Genomic DNA, 9,058 nt, shown 5'->3' on the forward strand with positions numbered 1-9,058 from the left:
CAGAGACTACTAAGAGAACTACACATATTATTTTATTTGCCACACCAGCTCTATAGGGGTAGCTATGATTATTACTATTATTCCCATTTTACAGATGGGAAACAGAGGCTCAGAGTCAACAGACCTGCCCATCATTGATTTCACTTCAAGGCTCCCTGCCTCCGCCAAGATGTTCCTGAACAGACAGGAAGTCTGAAACCTCAAGCCAGGACTGGGGTCCCATCACCTCCTTTAGCCAGTACCACCATCCCCACTCTCCCTGGCCCTGGCCCCCAACATCCTGGTTGAGGACAGTTGACTATCTCCCCCACCTGAGCCCTCAGGCCTTCAGTTTTGTCATTCTGCATCTCTCTGAATCACTCACCCTATGATCCTCAACATGGGGGTTTGCTTTTGACGTGAGAATTCTCTCAGGTGACTTGATTGTTCTTAAAAACTGGGGTGGGCCTCAGCCATGGCATCTCTCAGCAGCAGGGGCAGCACGCCATCTAGTGGCTGTGTGGTGAACCTCGGAATGGCCCACCTGCTAGAGCAGAGCCTGGGATCTGGAAGGTCCTTAGGTTGTCAGGTGGTCCAGCTGAGGTTCAGAGTGGGGAAGTGACCAGCCTAAAGACACACAGCAAGTTAGAATCCAGTGTCTCCAGGACTGTAACCCAGCTCTTGGGCGGCAAGACTGTACATCCCAGCTTCCCTGGTGTTCTGGGGAAGCTGTGCATCTGGAGGCAGCTCACAATCCTGGTAGTTGTTAATGTGAAGGAAAGGGTCTTATTCCCAGAAGCATCTTCCTCGTACTGCATCCTTTATTCTGTTTATCACTTTTGAATAGGTAAAGATATATAAAGGGTATGTGGTGAAAAGTGAGTCTTTTACCCCAGCCGCCCCCCACACAGTTCCCACCACAGCATTAGCGATTTCTACACATCTGTCCAGAAATTGTCTGTCTCTTTACAAGGGTGTATTTTTTAAGACTTTTTACACAAATGGTAAAATTTCCTACACAGGGAACTTAACAAAGTGTCTCAGAGATCATTGAACATTGGCACATAGAGAGCACCCTGGTTCCTGTGGGAAGCCACACTGCGCTCCCTATGGGGAGTGGATGAGGGGATCATCATGTATTTAACCACTTTCCTTTTCATGGACATTTAAGTGGTTGCATCTTACTGCTAAAGCACACATATCAGACAACCTTTAGAATAAATTCCTTGAGGTAGTTTGGCCAGGATTATCAGTTATGACTCATTTGATCTCATACACTGGAAAACCCAACCTCACAAGAGCTTAAATACTGAAGGCCTCTTCCGTAAAACATCTATTTAGGGCAGCCCAGGTGGCTCAGCACTTTAGCACCGCCATCAGCCCAGGCCCTGATCCTGGAGACCCAAGATCGAGTCCCACATTGGGTTCCTGCATGGAGCCTGCTTCTCCCTCTGTCTGTGTCTCTGCCTGTGTCTCTGCCTGTGTGTGTGTGTGTGTGTGTGTGTGTGTGTGTGTGTGTCATGAATAAACAAATAAAATCTTTAAAACAAAAAACATCTATTTAGAGGTAGATGGTCCAGAGGCACAGGCAGCCCTATGCAGGGGCAAAAGGTGTGCCTGCATAAATTTGATAGACATCACCAAACTGCCTTCCTCAGAAACTCTATGTCTTTATTTCCACCATCAGTGTGGAACTGTTTCCCTGCAGTCCCACATCACATTGTCATACTTTGTTTAAAATTTCTCAATCAAGGGGATCCTGGGTGTCTCAGTAGGTCAAGAATCCTACTCTTGATTTCAGCTCAGGTCATGATCTCAGGGTGGTGAGATCGAGCCCTGCATGGGGCTCTGCACTGAGCCTGGAGCCTGCTTAAGATTCTCTCTCTCTCTCTCTCTCTCTCTCTCTCTCTCTGTCTCTCAGGCACCCCGGGTGGCTCAGCGGTTTAGCGCCGCCTGCAGCCCAGGGCCTGATCCTGGAGACCCAGGATTGAGTCCCACGTCATCGAGCTCCCTGCCTGGAGCCTGCTTCTCCCTCTGCCTGTGTTTCTGCCTCTCTCTCTCTCTCTCTCTCTGTGTCTTTCATGAATAAATAAATAAATACATTTTAAAAAGAAAATACAGTTAAAAAAAAAAGATTCTCTCTCTCTCTGCCCCCCTTTCTCTCTCTCTCCCCCTCTCTATCTCTCTCTCTCACTTCCTCCCTCTCTAAATAAATAAATAAATAAAATTTCCCAAGTACCTGGCTTGCTTAGCCACTAGAGCATGTGACTCTTGATTTCAGGGTTGTGAGTTCGAGCCTCATGTTGGGTGTAGAAATTACTTAAAAAAAATACCTTTAAAATAACACAGTGTACCCAGATTGCCACTGCTCCCCAAACCCAGTCCTCACTATCCCCTGCCAAACTAAAGCAACCACTAATGTATTTTCTCCATAGTTTTGCCTATTCTGCACATTTCACATAAATAAAATCATATGGCTGACTTCTTGCACTCAACACATTATTTTCAAGGTTCATCCATGTACAATGTGCAGCAGTATTTCCTTCCTTTTATTGTTGAATAATATTCCATTGTGTGAAGGTACCTCATTTTGTACTATTTTTAGATTTTATTTATTTATTTGAAAGAGAGAGAGAGCATGACCAGAAGAGGGGCAGAGGGGGAAAGCAGACTCCCTGCTGAGCAGGGAGCCCAACAGAGGGCTTGATTCCAGGACCATGAGATCACAACCTGAGTCGAAACCAGGAGTTGGATGCTCAGCCAACAGAGCCACTCAGGCACCACGGGGTTGTTCTCACTTCTTAACTATCATAAATAATGCTGCTTATAGAGCACCTGGGTGGCTCAGTGGTCGAGCATCTGCCTTTGGCTCAGGTCGTGATCCTGAGGTCCTGGGATCGAGTCCCACATCGGGCTTCCTGCAGGGAACATGTTTCTCCCTCTGCCTATGTCTCTGCCTCTTTCTGTGTGTCTCACATGAATGAATAAATAAAAATCTAAAAATACATAAATAAAATAAAAATAATGCTGCTATAAAGCATTCATGTGTCAGTTCTTGGGTGAATATATGTTTTCACTTATCTTTGACAAATACCTCAGAGTGGATTGCTTGGTCTTATGGTAATTCTATGCTTAACCTTCTGAGAAATAGCCAAACTGTTTTGCAAAATAGCTACACCATTTTACATTCCTATCAACAGTGTATGAGGGTGCCAGTTACTCCATATCCTCTCTAATACTTGTTATCTCCCCCTCTCTGCCCCACTTTTTTATAGCCATTCTAGTAAGTGTGCAATGGTATCTCACTGTGCATTTGATCTGCATTCCCTTAATAGCTAAGCAGAGCTGAGCACCTTTTCCTGTGCTTATTAGCCATCCGTGTACCCTCCTTGGAGAAACGCCTATCACATTGATTTTTAAGACCTCTTTAAATGCCACGGAAATTAGCCCTTTGTGGTATGGGTTGCAAATATTTTTTCTCAGTCAATATCTTTGATTTTACTTATGCTTTTTTTCCTCCATGCAAGGTCTTATATCACACTCAGAAAGGCCTTTCTGCCTCCAGAACTATCACAATTTTTTAAATGGCTTTCCATGTTTGCTTCTGGCAATTCTGTGGTTTAAATTTTCTCTAGCTAATCAAATCGTTTATCAAATTGGAATTAATTTTGGTGTAAGGTGAGAGGGAGGAATCCAAATTTTTTCCAGATATCCAACCAAGTGTCCCAATACCATTTAAATAATCCCTACTGATTTGAAATGCCACGTTTTTATTTACTAGATTCCTACATATATTTGGGTGTATTTTTAGACATCTTATTATTTTCCCTTTACTTATATATCTATTCATGTGTCAGTGCCTTAGAGATTGCATGTTCAAGACTCATAAATACAGAGAACAAACTGGTGGCTGCCAGAAGGGAGGAGAAGGAGGGAATAGCCAAAATAGGCGAAGTGGATTAAGAGGGAATTAATCCAGTTATAAAATAAATAAGTCACAGAGATAGAAAGTACAGCATAGGGAATGTCATCAATAATATTATAATAACTTTCTTTGGTGAGAGATGGTAACTACACTTATTGAGGTGAGCATTGTGTAATACATATAATTATTGAATGACTATGTCATACCTCTGAAACTAATATAATATTAAATGTCAATTATAACTCAATTAAAACTTTTCTAAAACTTCTAGAAAACATTATGTATTTCAGTTTTTATTGTGGAAAACTTCAAACATGCAGAAAAATTTTTAAATAGTACAAGAGCCCCGTGTCTCCAGAGCTTAGCTTCAACAACCATCAACTTTCTGCCATTCGTGTTTCCTGTCTTGTTTTTTGGTTTGTTTCTTTTTTCCTTTTTCTAGAGCTGTGCCTTAAAATCCCCTACAGATGCCCTCACTTCTAGTCAGAAGGGCATTAAATACAGGAGCCTGGGGTTTTCCTTTGCAAGCGCCACATCCCAGAGGCTGGGGTAAATTTAGAGACTCAACAGAGTCAGAGAAGGAAAACATTGTTGGCTTACTCAACAGCATACTCAAAGGAAGATATTTGCCTAATGACACACCAATTCAATTCAGCCATTATCATGGTTCATTCTCTCTGAGCAAAGGAGCTGAGCTGGGTGCCAGACCAGCAGGATTGCCAGTCTGAGCAAATGAAATATGGGATGCCCGGTTACATTTGAATTTCAAATAAATAATGAATCATTTTTTTAGTGTAAGTGTACCCCCTCAAACAATACTGGTGATATGCTTATTTTAAAAAATGACTCATTGCTTATCTGAAATCAAATGTAACTGGAAGTCAGTACTTCATCTGGATCTGACTTGATTGTGTTCCCAGAGGACCAAGGCCAAACACCAGCTTCCAGGATCTAGTGACCTGCTCCAAAAGAAGCTGGTCTTAACATCCAAAAGATGTTAAGAAAGAAAGGCAAAGAGAAGGTTTGAGAGTGACCTTGTGAGAGTCTGAAGCTGGAAGGAGCTTGTGACTCCTAATCTAATCATCTCCCGTCACCATAGAAACCACCAAAGTCCGATGGGAAAAACTGGTGAACTCCAACATCCACTGCCTCTCCACCAGTATAGATCATTGACATTCCCCTCCCAGGATAGGTTTGGTCGTGCCTGGTCCTACTGTCCCAGCTTCTCTCCCAAGGACCTGATCCTTCCCTCTACCTCCCAAGCCCTTCCTCCTCCTGCCAGCTGCAGCCTCAGGTCGCTGCCCTGCAACACCTATCCTATTGGGAGAGATAGCAACTGGATACCTAGCCCCGTGTCACAGAAAAATCAGAGCCAAATAGTAGTCAAATCAATATAAATTGCCCTTATTCCAGACAATTGCAAGAGAGATCTTGGTGTAGAATAGGGCTCCATTCCAAATATAGCATGGGCAAGTGGGAATGTATAACCAAGGAGTGGGGTGGGGGTGGGAGTGTCAGTGGGTGGAAAATAACTAAGAGGGATAATGGGGATTCTGGCTAAACCGACCTAACAGGATTCTTTCTGAAGACAGGCCCAAGAGGTCAGACATCACCTGGGAGATGGTGGAAGATGAAGAACCTAGTAAGATATGGAGGGAGATAAGATATGGAGGCTAGGGGTTTCTGGTTAAACTAACTTAGCAAGGTTCTTGCCAAAACTGGATTTTATCTAGAAGTGCCCATAGGAGAAGATTCGGGAGCTCGACTCACATTTGGCCAAGCCAAAAAACCTTTGTCACCTGTCCACGAGGAGGTCACATTCTAGCAGGGGAACAGTACACAGGAGGGAAATGGCCCAAGGACATACAGGAAAAGCTTGTTCAGAACAAAACAGGTCTGACCCTCCCTGGGTAAAGTAACTCTCCTAATCCAAAATGTGATTAAATTGATTGGGGAAATGTTCAATCTTTCAGACAAGATACAGGCAGGCAGTAAGCTTTGAATACAAATGCAGGAGTCTGCAGTGACGCATTTTATATTTGACTCTGGAAATTAGAGGCTCTTTGAAGGTAGCATGCAAATTTGTTCAAAATGTCCCTAGCCAGAAAAAAAACTGGATCATGCACTTATGCAAATCATGAGAAATGCTTTTCAATGCACAGCCTTATGTCCTTGTGTGTACCTCTCTGCTGGGACAGCCCCACCCTCAGAGCAGCTATACTGATTCTCTCCATGGGGCCTCCCACTGCTCTTCCATATCTGTCCTCTTCCCTTTGCACATAAGCGCCAAATGTCAGTGTTCCCATTTTGCAGACAGGAAAGTAGGGTTCTGAGTGATTAAGCAACTAAATCATGGTCACTTTATTCTAAGGGGCAGAGCCAGCTGGAAACCACTCTCTCTCTTTCTAGTCTAGGACAACTTGCACAGATGTCACTGCATTCCTGATGATTCTACACTTGTAGAGAAACATGAAGAATAACCCTGTCTCCCTCCACTGGCCTATCCACATGCAGGATTTTGTGGGAGGGGCACCCCTAACACATAGTAAATATCTTTCCTTTGCTAAAAATTCACTAAATTTGCTACCTTTCATACAACTCCAATATTCATGGAAAATGATGTCTTTAATCAGGATAACCAAATCTGACTAATTATAAGACAACCGCTCCTCTGATGGCCAGGAGCACCACACAGAGAAGACTGGCCCACCTTTGACTTTCCACAGGCTCAGAAAGTTTTGAGGTTGAGTTTGTGGACATGTTACTTAACCCAGGAAACCAAGGATTCAAAATTATGAGGCAAATTAGTATCCAGCATACGCATTAAGCTCTATCCCTGAATTTCATCAAATAAGAATCTGGAGGATTTTGCAAACATTGCCTCCCAGATTCCTCTCTACTTTTCTCAGAATTTCCATCTCCTGAGTTTCCAGTGCTGTAACCGCAGGCTCACTGCCACCTATGAACACTAACTTCAACCCTAGTTTTCACCTGTAAAGCCTGGCCAGGCTGGTAGAGAGCCTCACTCCAGGTCACTCCTCAGCATGAAGCTGACTGGCCACCCGTGTGGCATCTACATGGTTGTCTCTGCCTGCAATGTCTCCTTTTCCTACCTGGAGCAATCCTGCTTCTCCTTCAAGTCCTTGCTCAAATCTCCCCAGAATTCCAGCTTCATGAGGCTACTCTGAGAACTGAGGTAAAGTACAGGTGGACATAGACAGGAACCCTGAGCCAGGACACCACTGTCACTGTCATGCCTTTGCTCCTGCCTCTCTTGAGAAATCCAACCCCTTCCCAATCCCCTCTGCCTCCTATTCATGCTGCTGTGTGCTTACTACAGATGTGCTCATCCCTCTTCTCCCTAAAATCCTAAACTCCTGGAGGGCAAGGATCTTATCTTGCTTCGTTTTGGGGGCCCCATATCTGGCTCTGCACCTGGCACTTAGGGGTTCCATGTATATTTGCCAATAAATCCTCCTGTCTCCTGGACTCCAGGGATGGCAATTTGACAAATGGTCAGAACCCTGTGATAAATTAAAATTCATTGTGCGATGTGGACACAGACAAAGATTGTGTTGCTAGTGACATCATGTCGGGCTGGTGACAACACTAGTCATTAGGAATGTTTAGTTCAAGACAGAACCCTTGGCTTGTGGGGAAGATGGTCCTGGGCCCCACCAAGTGTGTCACTGTGGTCTGTAGGAAGCGTCTCTGATAGGGACGGCGCTATCCAGCCAGTGTGGTCTGCCCTGTCTGCTCTCATGCATCTCTACAGCCCCAGTGGCTCAGTAAATATTTTTTTTAAGTTTTTATTTATTTATTCATGAGGGACACAGAGAGAGAGGCAGAGACATAGGCAAAGGGAGAAGGAGGCTCCCTGCGGAGAGCCTGCTGTGGGACTCCATCCTGGGACCCCAGGACCACACCCTGAGCCGAAGGCAGATGCTCAACTACTGGGCCACCCAGGCGTTCCTCAGTAAATATTTTTTTAATAACCGCAGGGGTTCCTTTTAAATCATATGAAACTAGTTACACTATCGAGGACAAGAAGCTTAGAAGAAACTTTGTCTGTATCCTCATCTCTCCCACTGATTGAAGAGAGTAGGCTCCAGTGAAGGAAGAAAAAGTTCCTGGAAGGTATGTGGGTTCCAGACACACCCTACGCTTGCTGATGCCTCTGTGCCATCCCACTGGCGCTCCCTCCTCAAGACAAGCCTTTCCCCTAGTAACCTTCTACATTTTGTCCAGGATCCCACATGTGCACCTTCTCTGTCAGGTCTTCCTGCAAGGGACCTCTGTCAGGTCAGATCCCTTCAGTTTTTCTGATTCAACGCTGGTAATTTTCACAAGTTCAAAGCAGTCTTAGGGTGAGAAGGAGGAGTTGGCAAGCAGGTCCTATATCTGCACCTCAAGTAGTAACAAGATCTGCAGTAATGGGGAAAATGTGTCCACTGGGTCTGAAGTAGTTGCTCCAAGGCTTTGCACTCCAGCACGTCGTGGTGTGACAGGGCCTGGGATGCAGACTACAGGCCTGGGGAGGAGGATAGAGGACAGCTGGGAAGCTGAGAACGAGGGTTTTAGAAGCCATAAATCTTCAGCGAAGAAGAGTAGGTCTTTCTACCATGGATGCCTCAGGGCAGCATGCCGGGAATCCACGAAGGAGCACCGGTGAGGGGCCTGTGCCATACGTACGGATCTGGGGGAGAATGGAGAGCCTCCATGCAAAACCCCACTGTATCACTCACTAGCATAATCACAAGCAAATCAGTTGGCTTCCCTCAGTTTAGTTTCTTCAGCTATAAAATGGTCTCCCGGGGAGCTGGAACTAGATTCCTGCACTTTTCCGGAAGACGTGAGCAGCTCATCCAGGGACACGTTCCAGGCCTCCCCGGGGGTTCCCTGGGCAAAAGAGATTTCCCGTGGGGACGTTTCCACTTTGTGGTTCTCTCTGACATCATCCGGCTGGATCTCTTTAGACAGTCTACAGAACGCTCCGACATCCACGATGCACGCTCGCGGCACCTCCCCATCAGCCGCTTTCACAGACGGGAAGACCCGGGCGGGGGCCAGCGCGCGGGATCGGCCCGTGCCCAGACGCCGCTCGGCTGCCCGGCGCGCTCCCGGGGGGCGGGGCCACGGCGCGGGGCGGGGCCG

This window comes from Canis lupus, chromosome 17, assembly GCF_011100685.1.
Source record: "Canis lupus familiaris isolate Mischka breed German Shepherd chromosome 17, alternate assembly UU_Cfam_GSD_1.0, whole genome shotgun sequence".
Classification (NCBI taxonomy): domain Eukaryota; kingdom Metazoa; phylum Chordata; class Mammalia; order Carnivora; family Canidae; genus Canis; species Canis lupus.